This window comes from Geotrypetes seraphini, chromosome 1 (genome assembly GCF_902459505.1).
Source record: "Geotrypetes seraphini chromosome 1, aGeoSer1.1, whole genome shotgun sequence".
In the NCBI taxonomy this organism is placed as follows: domain Eukaryota; kingdom Metazoa; phylum Chordata; class Amphibia; order Gymnophiona; family Dermophiidae; genus Geotrypetes; species Geotrypetes seraphini.
In genome coordinates, this window is record NC_047084.1 from 271,543,213 (window position 1) to 271,561,019 (window position 17,807).

The 17,807-nt window shown below is 42.4% G+C and overlaps 1 protein-coding gene across 6 annotated transcripts in view; it reads left to right on the top strand.

Moving 5' to 3' along the window:
• Positions 1–17,807, top strand: part of CTBP1 (C-terminal binding protein 1) — a 646,630-nt gene that overhangs the window by 223,643 nt on the left and 405,180 nt on the right. For 5 of the 6 annotated variants that reach the window (XM_033951334.1, XM_033951361.1, XM_033951324.1 and 2 more), the window contains one exon: positions 13,721–13,853. The exons of the other annotated variant lie outside the window; for it this stretch is intronic. The gene's annotated coding sequence lies outside the window, so the exon portion shown is untranslated. The remainder of the gene's footprint in view (positions 1–13,720; positions 13,854–17,807) is intronic. 6 annotated transcript variants of the gene reach the window in all.

Genomic DNA, 17,807 nt, shown 5'->3' on the forward strand with positions numbered 1-17,807 from the left:
TCCCCTATTCCTTAAATCATCCCCCCATACCACATGCCCCCCAGTACCATAAATCATCCCCCATGTACCTTTAAATTCCATCCCATCCCCCAATCAATCCTCACTTTTATATACCCCCAGCACATTTAAATTCAATCCTAGCCCCCAGCACCTTTAAATTCCAAAACAGTACCCCCAACCAGTCATCATTTTTACATACCCCCAGCACCATTAAATTCAATCCAAGCCCCCTAACACCGTTAAATTCCGTCCCATCCCCCTCCCCAGGCGGTACCTTTCAATGTTGGAAGTCGGTGGACAGCTGCCTGATGCTTGTCGGGGCCTGCGGCACACAAGCACGCTAATGCCTGGGCCCAGACACATCCCTAATTGGGCTGGTCGCTGGTACTTCGCAGAGCTTCTGCCTGATGATTACCAGCACAGCGGGGCCAGCAACGCACAAGCGCGCCGCTGCGTGGGCAGGCGCCACTTCTGAATGGCTGCCTCAGTAGAATTGAGCAGCCATTCAGAAGTGGCGCCAGACAGCAGCCCTGCGAAGCACCAGTGACCGGCCCAATTAGGGAAGTGTCCGGGCCCAGGCATTAATAAGAATAATTTAATTTTTTTATATACCGCCTAATCAAAAATGGTTCTAGGCGGTTTACAATACATAAGCACTAGTCGTCATACAGTGAAAAGTACAATTTAAAAGGAAAGTACAATTCTAAACAATGTACAATAACTAAGAACTAATCCTACAGTGAAGAATAGAATTTTAAAAAAGTACAATTTAAAAGAATGGTTCTGAGCAGTTTACAACAAATAAGAACCGAAGATACAGTAAAAATGTAATTTAAAACATAATGGAAGCACAACATTATTAAATGAGAAAAACAGTTAGGATACAAATTTTTCAAATAATTAGGTCTTCAATAATTTTCTAAAATCAAGATAAGAGGATCCTAACATAATTTTATAGAACCAACCATTCAATTTGGCAGCTTGAAAAGAGAGAGTTCTCTCAAGAAATCTTTTGTAACAACATAATTTAACTGAAGGAAATGTAAACAACAGACTTTGCGTGTAACTTTATTTGGGTGATTCAAAGAAAAATGGGAGACGAGGTATCCAGGTGACAAGCCAGAAATTGATTTGTAACAGATACAAGCAAACTTAAACAATCGGCATCCAGTGAAGTTTCAAATAATATGGTGTAATATGCTCCCATTTTTTCAATCCAAAGATCAGTCGAACTGCGGTGTTTTGAACCACTCACAATTTTCTTAAAAGCCCCCAAATAGATAACATTACAGTAATCAAGAATACTTAAAATGGATGACTGCACTAACAAATGGAATGAAGCTTCATCAAAGTATTTCTTAATAGTGCGCTTGTGTGCCGCGGGCCCCAACAAGCAGCAGGCAGTTGTCCACCGACCTCCAACATTGAAAGGTACTGCCGGGGTTCTGTTCTATTTTTGGGGGGGGTTAGGGTGGTTTATTTTTTTGTATATTCGCTTCATAAGATGCACCCTTATTTCCGCCCACTTTTTTTTTGGGGGGGGGAAGTACGTCTTATGGAGCGAAAAATACGGTAGATATTGTAAAGTAAAGGGCACAGTGGAGACCCCTTAGGTCAGGGGTGTCCAACCTTTTTGGCTTCCCTGGGTCGCATTGGCCGAAAAAAATGTTTCTGGGGCTGTGCAAACGCTGCAGCAAGACAGATGAGGGAGTCGGCAAGACGGTAAACACCCAGGGGCAGCAGAGGAAAACACTGCATCGCCCTCAACCGGGGTCGCAGGTTGGGACGCCCCTGCCTTAGGTACTCCACAAGAGTTACTTCAACTGTTTTAGAGAGCTCGTTCTTGAACTGTACTCGATATGTTCGAGACTTTAGGAAACCTTCAAACCATTCAAATACCCGACCATGCACACCTATAGTATCCAAACATTCTAGTAATTTGTCGTTGCTGGAGGTAGAGCACAGTTTCAGGTAAGCTGTGCCATGGCTCCATTGCTGTATGTGGAGCACCAGCTGCATGCTTGCCATGGTTCCATTGCTGGACGTAGAGCGTAGTTCAGACTGCATGCAAGCCCAGGCTTCCACTTTTGCATTGCTCCATCTCTGGATGTAGAGCGCTACTCCGCCTGCCTCCTTTGCGTGGCATCATCTGTGGACCCAGTGCTTGTTTGAAAATAGCTCTGTCCTGTCCATTTGAGTTCACTGTTCCTTATCAAATCAGTTTTGGTTTTTTCCATTTGATCTTTAACAATTTTTTTAATTTTTCTTGATTCATGCTTCATACATTCAATATTCCTATGTTGAGAATATCTTTACAGATTCTGATCTCCCTTTTCTGTCCAGCAACATCAGCATCAGGACGTCCTAGCAGCTTTGATCCGTCAGCTTCACAAAACTGCACATTCTCTGGGTGACTATCAACTCTTCCCTAGTAGCATGGTGAGTGCCTTCTGACCTAGAGGACCATCTTCCAGCACTATACTTCAATTCTTTGTCTTCATCATTAGGTTTTCTTGACAGAATACAGAAGTAGATGTTGTCACTGTTGTCGCATCAAATCCTCTTCCTCCAACACCACCTATCTGCTGCTGCCCAAATGGGTGGTGCATTGTTAGTCTGACATCTCTGCTGAAACCTGTCTACCTTGGGAGATCCTGCTAGTAGTGAAACCATCAATGGCATAACTTTCAGCTTCTTAGATGCGCACAAGCCCCAGTGGCATGACAAGCCCATGTACCATACGACAGCCTTTTTGCTATCCTATTTTATAAGCAGGGACTTACCTGGGAAGCTTGCCACTAACCTGGGAAATCTTGTCATCCTGCCCTGCCATGGCACTAATTGGAGCTGCAGGATTTTCAGTGACAATGGCCAGTTATGTGCTAATGAAATTCAAGGATTTAACCAGCAGGAGCCTCTCTTGTATGATTAAATAGTCTTAATCTGACTGGAAATAAGTTTTGCTCTTAAAATACTGATTTCTCCAAGTTAAATGCCAAAGAATTATTTTATCAACTTGTCTATTTACAGATTTAAATATGTGCATTCTTTGTATTTTGTTTTTACATGTTTCTCAGTCTCTGTGTTGATTTTTAATGACTTTTATTCTAGCAGATGGTGATCTTTGTTTTCCTCTCAGCTGTAATGAATTTATATAGGAACGATAAAAACATTTGCTTCATTTATCAAACTTCCTTCTCTGGCTTTTAATTAATAAAGTTCTGAGTGGTGAGCCACTGCGTTAAAATCGTAATATTATCTGTTCTCAGATTAACTTTCTGTTTTTAAAAGCAGCTGGTATGTATCTGGGTAGAAAGTGAATGGCTTTGTCAGAGTATCTGACCAAGTTTGTTATGAGAAATCTGAGGCCCAATATCCATGTTTTGTTGGAGTACACCCCCTTCAAAAAATCTGTTTCCACTTTATTCATATTGACAGGATTATGCTATTGCCATTGCTAGGTTTAGTACTTTTGAACATCTAGGTAAATATTTAATTTTGACATCAAATTTAAATCTTGTATATAAAAATACTAGTTCAGATATATGGGTTACTACAACCTCACTTCCTGGGCTGTTCGCTGTTCTTCAGAATCTTGCAAGGCCTTTCTCCTCAGAAGGGGTTCTCTTTGACATGGGTAGTATTCCTGCTAGGTCCAAGCCTTTAATACATAGGGTGATTCTACACACACATTTTGCCCCAGGAATAGCTTACCACACACACTAAATAAGTCCCTTATAACTTGGCAAGTTGTTTATACAATTAATTTTCCCATTTGTTTATACCAATGCACACTGTACCACCCATCTTGTCCCCATCTAATATCTACATTTGACCCGTTGGCTATAGGATAAGCAGATAATTCCATGCCAACTGGTCCAGTTTCAAGGAGGGTCCCACTCGACATCTTCTGCAGATACAAAAAAGTGGCCAAAATAAAGGGGCTCCTAACTCTGAACCTAGTTGAAACCATGCCCCAAAACTTTGAATATCTTCATTACAGGTCCCAACATATTCCCTGGAAAAAATTCATCAATTTCTGAGATGGTCAAGTGGGGGGGAGCTTGTATTCCTTAGTGCCAGTAGCTGATTAATCCAGAGCAAGTGGGTTGAGTCCATTTACCAGCAGGTGAAGAAAGAGAGTATTGAGTTAAACTCGACTTTATTGAATGTACAGGCTCCTGTGGTATGTATGTATGTACAAAAAAACGTACTATTGATTTGATTAGCAGAAATTCACATTCATCCAGTAAAACAATCAAAAAGACAGAAAATAATAATCAATACAAAAACTGGTGAAAAACAGACCTCATACATGGACAGCCGGGACTGCACTGTGCCCTAAGCCATCTGTATCATCACAGGTCTGAAAACACTCCTTACATAAATATTTTTAATCTTTCATCTATTCACTAAACTTTTCTTTCAAAAACTTTTTTCTTCTGTACAGACTGGAAAGTTATCTTGATATTCACTGCATAAAACTTGTAGCAAAGGCTATAGCTGAAAGCAAAATGCCTCTAAATAATAGCAGGCACGGAAAAAAAGCACGAGAAAGACTTGTCCACTGCCCCCCCCTTCCCTGGGCACTCGATAATTTCAACCCGTGAGTCACTATTAGAAAGGATATATAAATATATTGATAGGAAGTTACCAAGTTTATTAAAATTTTGAAAAAATGCTAATCATTATTTCTAAGCGTTTTACATGAAAAATGGGGGAAACCATCGAGAGATAAACTAAAACAATGCAAATAAAACAGACTATATGACAAACTAAATAGGCATGACGTACAATGAAACAAAAGGAAAGAGGGGAGAACTACAATATTTTGAGAAAAGAACACATTAAAGGTAAGAACCGAGGGGATGGGGACAGATCAAAGCTTAAATAGAACAGAATGCTACATGGACCAGATCAGATTTCATAAGTATCTTTGAAAAGAAAGCATTTTAAATTTATTTTCTGCCCTTATGTGGGTTGGAAGGAAATTCCAAATTGTAGGAGCAGTAACAGCAAATGAGGCAGCCCTATGGATACTGATGATTTTTAAAGAGGGCACATGAAGAAGATGTTGAGTGGTGGATCGTAGTGTTCTAAGCGGATCGTGTGGGATAAGATGTTTGTGCATAAATGCATATTCTTTAGTTTTTGAGCTTTGAAATGGCAATTTTGTAAGTAATTCTGGGTGGAATAGGCAGCCAATGAGCATTTTTTAACAGCGTGGTAACATGGTCAAATTGCTACGTGTTAGTGATGATTTTTATAGCTGGTACTGTATTTTGGATAAGTTGAAGACGACAAACATTTTTTTGGCAAATACCTTTGTATGAGTTGCAGTAATCTATTTTGGAAATGATAAGAGAATGGATCAGAATATTAAGAGATCACTTATTTAAGATCATTTATTTGAGATCGGTAGGATAATTTACTGTCTATTATAACTCCCAGGATTTTAACTGTATCGACCGATACAATTAGAAGGCCCTCAATGGAAATTGGGGAAGAAAGTCAAAACTTGCTTTTCCAGGGGAAAAGAAGGCAGTGAGTTTTGGGTATACTAAGTGAAAGCATGTTTTCACTTAGCCAACCATTTTTGAAAACTATTAATTCTTACATTCAAGACTCTCCTGGAGCCACTGCTGCAATGACCGAACATACAGTCTCCATTCGGAATTGGGGAATCCTGAGAGCTGCATTCACGTGCAGATCTAGAATAGGTCTCCAGTCTTCTGAGCCTTTCTTTGGTACGATAAAGCAGCGTTTTACAACCGCTGTTCCGCGGCACACTAGTGTGCCGCGAGATGTTGCCTGGTGTGCCGTACGGTCAGGGCCGCCATCAGGGCAGTACCACCAGTCTAGGGAGAGGGGCGGTCCGCCCCACGTGGACAGGAGAGAGCTGGACGGGGGACCCGCGGAGTTCAATACATCTCGAGCCGCGAGGCTCGTCTTCTGTTCCTGCCTGCCCTGCAGCTAACATATAGCCGATCGCAAGCGTTCCCCGATGTCAGCGCTGACGTCGGAGGGAGGGCTTAAGCAAAGCCTGCCCTCCGACGTCAGCGCTGACGTCGGAGAATACTTCCGTTCGGCTATTTGTGCGCGGCAGGGCAGGCAGGAAGCAGAAGACAAGCCTTGCGGCTTGAGCTTCGTTTTGCTGAGAAAGTTGCAAAGATGGGCTGGGAGGCAAACACGGAACACAAAAGGGGAGAGGGAGTGCGTTTTGGACACAAGGCATGAACTTTGGAGAGAGGAAGGGAGGGAAAAAGATGCTGAGGTGGGGGAGGGAATGGGTTTTTGGACACAGAAGGCATGGACTTGGGAGAGAGGAAGGGAGGGAAAGAGATGCTGAGGTGGGGGAGGGAATGCGTTTTTGGACACAGAAGAAATGGACTTGGGAGAGAGGAAGGGAGGGAAAGAGATGCTGAGGTGGGGGAGGGAATGCGTTTTTGGACACAGAAGAAATGGACTTGGGAGAGAGGAAGGGAGGGAATGAGTGTTTGGATACAGAAGGCATGGACTTTGGAGAGAGGAAGGGAGGGAAAGAGATGGTTGTGTACACGGGGAATAGAAGAAAGGAGAAGTTTTGGTCATAGGGAGGGAGTGAGGTACAGATAGTGGCATACCAGGGTGGGGGGGGCGGTCTGCCCCACCCCGGGTTTACGTCCCAAGGGGGTGCACAGCTGGCCACCCTCCAGTGTTGTCCCTAGGCCGGCAAACTGCGGCTCTTTAGCCCCTTGAGTGCCACCGCCGCCAACGGTGTTGTTGGCGGTGGCAGCATTATAAAATACTTTCTTTGTGTTTATTTGATTCCTATTCAAGAGAATTACTTTATATATAGTCAATATAGGCACAGAGTTAAATTTTTTAACATTTTCTAATGGTGGTGTGCCTCATGATTTTTTTCATGAAACAAGTGTGCCTTTGCCCAAAAAAGGTTGAAAAACACTGCGATAAAGTATACAGCCTAAGCCCAAGAGGTTGATGGTACCGGCTCTACAGCTTGAATATCCAGTACGTGCTGCACATTGGCCTGAACTCTGAGCACCTTGTCCAACATTCTGATGGAGAATCCACAAACTAATCCGACAGAGGTTGGACAAATTCTAACTTGTTGCCCAATCAAATAATGTTCAATACCCACTGGTCTGGCGTGATGCGCATCCAGGCAGGAAGAAACGCTGAGAGCCAGCCCCCAATCCGCAGGGGATGCAGAACAGGAGGTGGAGGGCTGATGACATTTTAGGGGTTTTGGAGAATTCTTTTAGCATCTTGCGGTCTGCTCTGGGGGTCAACTTGCTTGCTTGGCCATGTCGTGCAAATTCCTTAGGAAATGAGTTGTGTCTTGAATGTAAGAATTAATAGTTTTCAAAAATGGTTGGCTAAGTTTTATCTGGAGGTAACTAACGAGTTTCGTGTCTCTGACATCTGTTTGTGCTGACGCATTCTGTTAAGTGGGATGCTCCCGCTTCCAAGGCCATGATTTCTAGATGGATCCGTAGGGCCATTTTGTCAGCCTATATTCTTTTTGGGAAACAGTTTTCTGTTTCCGTCAAGGCACATTCTACCAGGAATGTGGCTTCTTCATGGGCCAAAGCTAGATCTGTCTCTTCTGAGGAGATTTGTAGGGCAGTAACATGGTCTTCTCTTCACATGTTTACCAAGTTCTACAGAGTGGATGTAGCTGCAATATAGGACTTTGGGGTCCTCGGTCCTAAGAGTTGGAGCAGCTAGACCACCCTAGTTTTTTGGGGGACTGATTTTGTATGTTCCAGCTGTCTAGAACAGTGGTATTCAACCCAGTCCTCAGGGACCACCTGGCCAGTTGGGTTATTAAAGTCTCTGTTGTCCATATTCATTGTGGATATCCTGAAAACCCGACTGGCCAGGTGGTCCCTGAGGACTGGGTTGAATACCACTGGTCTAGATTGACTCGCCTATTGCACTAGAAAAATGGATTATATACTTACCCTGGTAAGCTCTTTTCCAGTAGATAGGTGAGACATTCTAGACTCCTCTCCCTGTCCTTTCTGTGCCTGTTTTCAGTCTGTTTATACTTCTCCAAACTGATTCTTGGATGTCTGTCAGTCCTTGTGAGCTGGGAAGACTTTGTATATATGTTTCAATTTATTGGGGAGTAGTTTCTGAGCTCCTTTGAAGCGTGTGTTGTCAGTTAATGGTACTGTTTAGTTACTTTTGAGCAGAATAATTTGTTTAAGCCTGTTGCTACAGGTGCCTCTACTTCACATATATTTGATGCTTGGGTACTAACTGTACAGGGCGTTAAACTGCTCAATGAAGTACACCAAAGGCAGAGTAAGAATCTGGAGTGGATTCTTTCTGCAGCATGCAGTTGTCTAGAATGTCTCACCTATCTACTGGAAAAGAGTTTACGTGGGTAAGTTCATAATCTCTTTTTATTTCAGGCGCTTGTGTTTAAAGGCTCATTTCTTGTGCGCGTGCATCAGTGTACACCTGCAAGTCTGGGCTGCAGATTCTAGAAATTGAAATAACAGCATTCATTGTTGTGGAGGAGGTAGAGCCCTTTTGAGCTCCAGTTTTGGTAGTCTTGGACTTTTTGCAGGAGGGACTTCAGAAGGGCCTGTTGATCAGTTCACTGAAAGTGTACATAGCAGGCCTTTCCTGTTCCCAAGTGCCTGGGGGGGGGGGAGGGGAGGCAGAGGCTCCCTGGCCTCCCAACCAGATGTCACCTGATTAATTAAATGGGCTCTTCGGTAAGGCCCCCCCCTTTTCCTTTCCTGGACTCACTAACACCATATTGCAGGATCTCAGCGGATCTCCATATGAGCTCTTGTGGAATTCTTCCCTTCTTGATCCTACCATCAAGACAGTATTCTTGATGGCGATTATGTTGGCATGAGAAGTTTCAAGCTCTTTCCATCAGGGAGCCATTCCTCAAGATTAAAGAAGCAGAGATCTTCTTATGCACGGTTCTGCCCTTGACGAAGGTTGTCTTCGTCTTCCATATTAATCAGGAAGTCTGTCTTCTTGCTTTCTCTCCTACAGGATCAAAGAAAAATAACATTTGCTGGATGTCAAGCATCCTCTCCTCTGGTACCTTGAAATTACTGGTTAGTTTTGTGTATCAGATCATCTCTTTGCCCTGATCAGTCATGCAAAGAAAGGGAGGCCGGAGTTTAAAGCCTCGATTTCCAGATGGATAAAGATGGCCATTTTGTCTGTGTATGTGGGTTGTGGGCAGCAGTCACTGATCACACTGAAGGCTCATTTCACCAGACTAGTTGCTACCTATTGAGCAGAGACTAGGAGGAGATCTGTAGAGCATCTACCTGGTCAACCCTCCATACCTTCACTAGGTTCTACAGGGTGGACGAGGCAGCTAGGAAAGATACCACTTTCAGGTCCTCCATCCTGAAGGCAGGATCAGTGGGCCCACCCTAGATTCTGGGAAATGTTTGGTACATCCCTATGGTTCAGGAAAGAAAGAAAGAAAGATTAGGTTCTTACAATCTTCTTGTAGATGTCTAGTGGTTCTGAAGCCCTACTCTGTATGTGGGCTTCACCTGCTTTCTGCCTTGGAATCAGCCTGGTGCTGGAGAAATCTCTGCCTTTCAGGAGAGTGAAGAAAGAACGAGAATGCTTCAGACAGTGTATAGTCTGCTTCCAGTCTCTCTTAGGTAGCAGGATATGCAAGTAGCTACGAACTTTATATAAACTTAGTGCTAGTTGCACATGGTTTTTGCATCTGTTTTTATAACAGCTGTTTGAATGTTTGTTTATTGGTAATGTTTATTACAGGGCAGAACAGAATTGTCTAAGATTTCCCTCTTTCCTGTTGTGTCTCTTATTACATGCTGCTTTATTGCTTTTGTATGAACTACTACTTTTATTTATCACTTATATAGCGCTGAAAGGCATATGCAGCGCTGTACATTTTGACATTTAATAGATAGTCCCTGCTTGAAAGAGCTTGCAATCTAATTTGGACATGACATCCTCAGGTTGGGGATACAGAAATCAAAGTGAGAGGAATTAAGAATTGAAAGCACTCTTGAAGAGGTGAGCTTTTAACTTGGACTTGAATACTGCCAAAGACGGAATCCGTCACAGGTATTTGGGCAGTTTGTTCCAGACATACAGTACAGCATGATGGAAGGAACGGAGTCTGGAGTTGGCAGAGGAGGAGAGGAGCATAGATAGAAGGGACTTACCAGCTGACCAGAGCTCGTGAGGGGGGAAAATAGGGGGAGTTAATTGAAGAGAGAGAGTGAGGGGCCCATTTGGGGGATTTTTTTCAAAACGTCCTAGAGGGTTTATTTTGTAGCCTCTTCACCCACCCCACTGCTTTTGACCTCTCCTACCAATGCTGGCGCTGTGGTATAAACAAAATAAACAAAATTTTTCTCTCTGTTAGGTCCTAGCTCACATTTGTTGTCTAACACCAGCTCTGGCAGGATACACATTTCAAATCTGACATATTGTAATCAGAAAACCAAAAATAAAATTATTTTTCCTACCTTTTGTTGTCTGGTCATTATTCAAATCACGTTGGTCCCAGGTTCTGTTTTCTGTTTGTCTTCTGTTAACTTGCTTGCCAGGGTCTCCTGCCCATTTTTTAAAAATAATTTTTATTCAAGAACAAACAGTGCTTACTGGAATGGAGTGCTGGACTTCCTGGTCAAGATCTTGGGGGTGTCTGTTCAGTGATCCTATTTGATATTTGTATTTCTCCTGCCCATGTGTTGTTTTCTTTTTTCTCCGTGCTCATCATCCATCTTCCATCTCTGTGTTCTCCTTCTGTTTCCCTCCCCTCCCCCGGAGGTCTGGCACCTCTCCTTTTTGTTTCTCCAGCCCCGCAGTCCAGCATTTCTCTAATGACCACTCCCCTCATCCAGTATTTCTATTCCCCCTCCCTCCACACCATCCCTTGGGTTCAACTTCTCTCCCTCCCTTTCCCCTCTCTCCCTCCCTTTTCCCTCTCTCCCTCCATTCCATTGTCCACCATCTCCACCCTCTCCTCTGTTTTAAGACCCATTATTTCTTCCCCTTTTCCACCCCTCTGTCTGGCATATGCCCCTCTCTTTGGACCCCCTCCCTCCCTCCACGTACTTCTAATAGCTACACCAGGGGGCCCTCTGAAGGTTGGCATGTTTCCCCCTTTTCTCCACAGTCGGTCTCACTTTCAAAAGTAATTATGGCCTGCAGAGGATCGCTGGTGATGTAGCGATCCTAGCAGGCTGCCGTCAACCTCTGCTGCACATTCCCTCTGCTGTAGTCCTAACCCTCCTCTGATGTCGCATCCTGTTTTGGTCTGGAATGGACCACGACAGAGGGAACGTGCAGCGGAGGCCGATGGCAGCCTTCTAGAATTGCTACATCACTGGGGATCCTCTGCAGGCCGTAATTAGTTTTGAAAGTAAGACCGGGAGGCCAGGGGGAAGCCGGACAATGGTGGGGAGAAAAAGAAAACATGCCGGCCGTCGGGGAACCCCCTGAAGCTGTGGAGCCAAGGGTACCTACAGCGTTGGCACTTATGCAGCACTTCCCAATCAATACCACCACCACCACCGCCATGAGTTCTGACATGCCTCCTAAAGCAGGAGCAGTAGCAGCAGCAGTGGACGGCCAGCAAGAGGCAACTCTTAGGACAGGCTTTTCGCTGCCAGAGCGCTGCTGATGCTCCTGCTTTAGGAGGCCTGAAGTTATGTGGGGAGGAGGGTTGGTCAGTGAAGTGGAAAGCTCAATTTTTTTTTTATGAAAACGAATCGATTCACTGATTTGAATTGGGCAGCACTAGTGGCAGCACTAGTTGAGAGCTCAAGGTGAATCTTCTGGATCTTATTGAAGAAGAACTCTGCCATTGTTTGAAGCAAAATTGAAGGGGGGATGAGGGGAAAGTGTAGCGCAGTGGTTAAAGTTACAACCTCAGAACTGTGATGTGGATTCAAACCCAAGCTGCTCATTGTGACCATGGGCAAGTCATTTAATCCTCCCATTGCCCCAGGTACATTAGATAGATTGTGAGCCCACCTGGACAGTCAGGGAAAAATGCTTGAGTATTTCAATAAATTCATGTAAACCGTTCTGAGCTCCCCTGGGAGAATGGTATAGAAAATTGAATTAATAAATAAACAGGAGCTTTGAGTAGGGAGTTTAGCGTAGTAAAGAGACGGCAAGGGTTGGAGTTAAGAGCTGTAGTTAAGTGGGTATAGTATTTTTGCTTGGCCAGTGAGAAGGCAGATTGGAATGATGTCAGCATGAATTTGAAGTGTATGAAGGCAGCATGTGCATGGAATTTAAACCAGAGACGTTCAGCGGAACGGGCACAAGAGCGCAGGTAACAGATATGAGGGGGTGGGGTTCAGCCAGGGTTGGGGGTTGGCATGCCTAATAGGGCGTGAAATTGGAGGAGCGAGGGTATCTAGAGCAGAGGAGAGAATGGTATTATAGGAAAGGATGGCTTTGTTAACAGTGTTGTGTGATATACTGGTAGTAGTTGAGGAGAGGGATAAGAGGGCTCTAGGGTCAATAGTCTGAACATATTGGTAGCAATTGGCTAGGTTCTTCCTCACTATATCCCAAGTCTCATCTACAGCAAGAGTGCAACTGGACTAGTGGGCTGCCAGAAGTCCTAGAGCAGGGGTGTCAAAGTCCCTCCTTGAGGGCCGCAATCTAGTCGGGTTTTCAGGATTTTCCCAATGAATATGCATGAGATCTATTTGCAAGCACTGCTTTCATTGTATGCTAATAGATCTCATGCATATTCATTGGGGAAATCCTGAAAACCTGACAGGATTGTGGCCCTTGAGGAGGGACTTTGACACCCCTGTCCTAGAGTATCTGCACTGCTAGATCAGTTTTGCAGCTCTTTGGTTGGTTCCATTCAGATGCTAGGCTCCCTCTCACCTGAAGAGAGACTTTTTTTTTTTTTTTCTTTTGTTACTTCTGCTACAGGAACCTTCAGCTCTGCTTGAGTTGCCTGGGGCTATCTTTCCACCCTTCTGCTACTGCAGTACCTTGCTTCAGCGGTCTTCTTCTACTGCCTTTGCCACAGGACCCTGTAGCTCTGCTGAGCTTCCTTGGGCCCTCTGTTACTGGAACCCCTCATTCTGGTCTGTTCAAGTCTTTTCTTCTTGGGAGGTGTTCTGTTTGACATGGGTAGTAATGCTGCTAGGTCCAAACCTTTAATGTATATGGGTAAATAAGATAAATTGATAATTGAGACACAGAAAGCATTTATATGCATTGCAAACACACAAAATCTATTATCAGAGCACTTAAATGTATTTCAGTAATTTGTGTAATTTTGCATAATTTCCTGGAAATTTCAGGTAGGTGAATTAACATATTTCACAAAATTTAAAGCTAGTTGTCCACATGAAATTGGACCATTTTTTCACGAATGCTTTTTTAAAATATGATATCTCCAAAATTGACACCCTACATTCCATGAAGACCATCCACACTAATGTAAGGGTTATAGTTTGCATTAACTTTTTTACTGTTCCTATGTTAATTGGAGTGTATAAAGCAGGTAAAGGGTTCCTCAATTACTAGACACCATCCTGTAGTTAATTACTACTTTGTAATTTCAGCTAAGAATTCTATGAGAGTCTAGTGTTTGCTGGGACTGTTTTTTGCATTTTGTATTTCAGGTTGGTCAGGATTAGGTATTGTGCAGTAATAAAGTGCCTGAGCACTATGTAAAACATGGCAACTTAAACACATCTAATGGTTTCAGGCCCAGAGATGATCCTCTCCTTTCTTTATCCTTTGGACATTATCATTCAGTCTGTTGAGGAGCAGAGAGAGATGAGACAGTTAAGGAGCTTTAGCCTTGGTCTTCACTCCCAGCCATCAAGAACCTCCAACAGGTAAGGTTTTCAGGATATCCATAATGAATATGAATGAGACATTTGCATGCAATGGAGATAATAGGCATGTAAATCTCTCTGATACATATTCAGGTAACATAGTAAATGATGGCAGACTAAAGATCTGTATGGTTCATCCTTTTTGCCCATCAAGATCACCAGAGTTGTAATTTCCAGTCTATGCTAGGTTTAAATTGTGAAGGTCAATTAGGTTTTACTTTGATTCTCTTCTCTTTCTATATAGGAATGACCTGAAGGTTTTGGGTTTTTGTTTTTAAATTTTACTTTAATTCAATCCTTTCTTTTATCTTGGTGGCCTTTGAGGACTGGGAATGAAGACCAAGGAGCGATTAGTACAGGTACAAGATCCTTTATCCAAAATCCTTGGGACCAGGCATATTTCAGTTTTGGAAATTTTTGGTTTCAGAATGGTAATGTTAATGTCGGAAAAAGATTGACTATAAGACCATAAAATTGCCACCTAATCTTTTTTTCTTTATTTCAAAATAAGACAAACATTAAACATTTCAACACTTCAAACATAAACATGTTCACCAAAGAGTCTGCACTGACTGACATGACCCTGCCTCAAATTTTCATGTAGGACAAATATAAAATATATAATAAAATAAAATGTAGGAGTGCATATCCCAATAATTTTCCAACACTGACAACACCTGATGAATGAGCACCATGTTTACAGAAAGTGTGTGCATAACTGAAGAGAGAGTCGCAATATTCACAAAGTATCCCTTTTACAAAGACGCTACCCCTGCTTTGTGAAAGGGGCTGGAAGAGTTTGCATTACTGGGGAAAGAGTCCCATACATTAAACACTTCAAAAACAAACTTTATTCCAAATGTAGTCTTTAGTCACATGGTTTTGTTTTTCTTAGCCAAAAATGTCTAACATGGAACGTTTTCTGTCTATATTTGGCTATATGACTATGGTGTACGAACAGTGGCAGTTCTTTTAAAAGACTTTTTCCAGTGTCATCTGTCTATTCTGTTTTAGCAATCTCTCTCTTTGATCGAGTAGACTGACATAATCTCATGCTCACTGATAAATGCAAATTGTTCTATGCCAGCAGTTAACTGGCCACATATTTTCATCATATCTATAGGAATTTTTTCTCCTGTGTTCACAAGGTCTCCATCACTACTATTTTCAAGCTTTTCTTTATTTAACACCATTTCAGCAATCTTGCCATCACTGAAGGAATGCACAACAAGTGCATCTTTGTCAATATTCAACACTTCATTAATATCGGCTGCCTCCAACTTATTAACATTTTCAGATGATAGACTGCTGGCATAAGCAACGGTGTTTGATATTGTCACCATTTCATCACTGACTTGCAAACTTTCAAAGTCTTCCTCTAAGTATTAATTTTCATCGAACATTGTTGATGGACAATGTTTATGCCAAGTATTTTTTAATAATGATTTAGTTACATCTTTCTAAGCATTGGCACATGCATAAATGGCATCCTTGAGAAAATCTTTAATTCTTATGCCTCTGTTATTTGCATCCAACACATAATTTAGAAAATTGTCTTTATACTTGGTCTTCATTGAATGTAAAATTCCTTGGTCACAAGGCTGTAGTAAGGATGTTGGGTGGGAGGTAAATGGCAGACATATTATTTTTCACAAGAATTTCTTGAGGTGGATGTTCAGAGTGGTAGAAACTTGGAATGCTCTTCCGGAGGCTGTTATAGGGGAAAGCACCCTTGAGGGATTCAAGACAAGGTTGGATAAGTTCCTATTGGAATAGAACATATGCAAGTAAGGCTAGACTCTAATAGGACACTGGTCTTTGACTTAAGGGCCACCGCGTGAGCGGACTGCTGGGCACGATGAACCACTGGTCTGACCCAGCAGCGGCAATTCTTATGTTCTCTTCCAGTTCAACTTCTCTACTCTTGCTGCTGGCACAAAGTAGTTATCGAACCAATCACTAAATGTTTCTCTTGCTACCCTTGCTTTCTTGTTAGCATAATGTTCCACAGGTAGATGTCATACTCCCTTGAATCATTATGGATGTTGTCTTTTTCCAATCACTGCCAACTTTAATTTGTGTGTGCCCTCGGCATTGGTACATGCAAGAACAGTTACCATGTCCTGTGTATCCTTAAACCCAGATGGTGCTCGTTCATCAGCTGTTGACAGTGTTTTTGTAGGAACATAGCACCAGTAGAGAGCTTTTTCTTCAGCATTGTAAATTTGTTCAGGACCAAGGTTTCCATTAGATGTCCTCTTAGCAAAATCCATCAATGTAACTTCAGCTGCCTTGTAATTAGTAGATTCTTTTTTTATCACAGCTTTTGAGATATTTAACACCATGATGCTGCTTAAATTGCTGCAGCTAACCTTCTGAATATTTATACCCATCGTCCAGTTCTTGATATTTTTTTGGCTTACTTCATTACCATCAAACCAGTCAATGGCATACATTCATGCCTTCTTTGCCAAACCCATTCAATCAGCACACAATATAAATGTTAATTTTTTGCCCTAAGCAGTGTTTTTCTGGTTTTCATTAATATCTGGTCATCGTTCTTATTGTAAAATTTCAACAACTTATCTTTCTGAATGAAATCTGCGTCTTTGTGCTATTTTCCAGCCCTCTGACCTTTTCTGCTTCTCACTGCCACCCTGAATGGAATCTGCATATCTCTGTGCTGTTTTCCAGACTTCTGACCTGAATTGCACAAAGAACAGGAGAAACACACGCACCTGCGTTGGTTTCAGCGTGTATCACGTATGGGAAATTGACTACTTCTGGTTACATAGTAACATAGTAAATGATAATAGATAAAGACCCGAATGGTCCATCCAATCTGCTCTATAATTACATCCATTACAATTTCATGATTAAATGTAAATATAGACACATGATGGCAGATAAAGACCAAATGGCCCATCTAGTCTGCCCATCCGCTGTAACCATTAATGTGTTGTCTTTCTTTGTTATTTCTAGGCCATAGACGACCTTAGGTTCCAACTACTTGAATTCTTGTTGAAGCTTATTCTAACCTATTCAAACCATCTCATTATTTGCGGGATTAAGACTATGAAAGTCTGCCCAGCACTGTCCTCATGTTCCAAATTGCTGAGATTCCCTTTGAAGCTCTCCCTATTTAATTTATTTATAAATGATCTGGAAATTGGAATGACAAGTGAGGTGATTAAACTTGTAGATGACATTAAACTGTTCAAAGTTGTTAAAACGCATGCGAATTGTGAAAAATTGCAGGCAGACATTAGGAAATTGGAAGACTGGGCGTCCAAGTGGCAGATGAAATTTAATTTGGACAAATGCAAAGTGATGCACATTGGGAAGAATAACTCAAATCACAGTTCCTGGATGCTAGGGCTCACCTTTGGGGTTAGCGCCCAAGAAAAAGATCTGGGTGTCATCGTAGACAATATGATGGAACCTTCTGCCCAATGTATGGTGGCGACCAAAAAAGCAAAAAGGATGCTAGGAATTATCAAAAAAGGGATGCTTAACAAGACTAAGAATGTTATACTGCCCCTATATCGCTCCTCATCTGGAGTATTTCATTCAATTCTGGTCTCCTTATCTCGAGAAAGATATAGTGGCGCTAGAAAAGGTTCAAAGAAGAGCAACTAAGAAGATAAAGGGGATGGAACTCCTCTCGTATGAGGAAAGACTAAAAAGGTTAGGGCTCGTCAGCTTGGAAAAGAGATGGCTGAGGGAAGATATGATTGAAGTTTACCAAATCCCCGAGTGGAGGTGAACGGGTGGGTACAAGTGGACCGATTTTTCACATCGTCAAAAATTTAAAGACTAGGGGACACTCGATGAAGTTATAGGGAAATACTTTTAAAACCAATAGGAGGAAATTTTTTTTCACTCAGAGAATAGTTAAGCTCTGGAATGCGATGCCAGAGGATGTCGTAAAAGTGGATAGCGTAGCTGATTTTA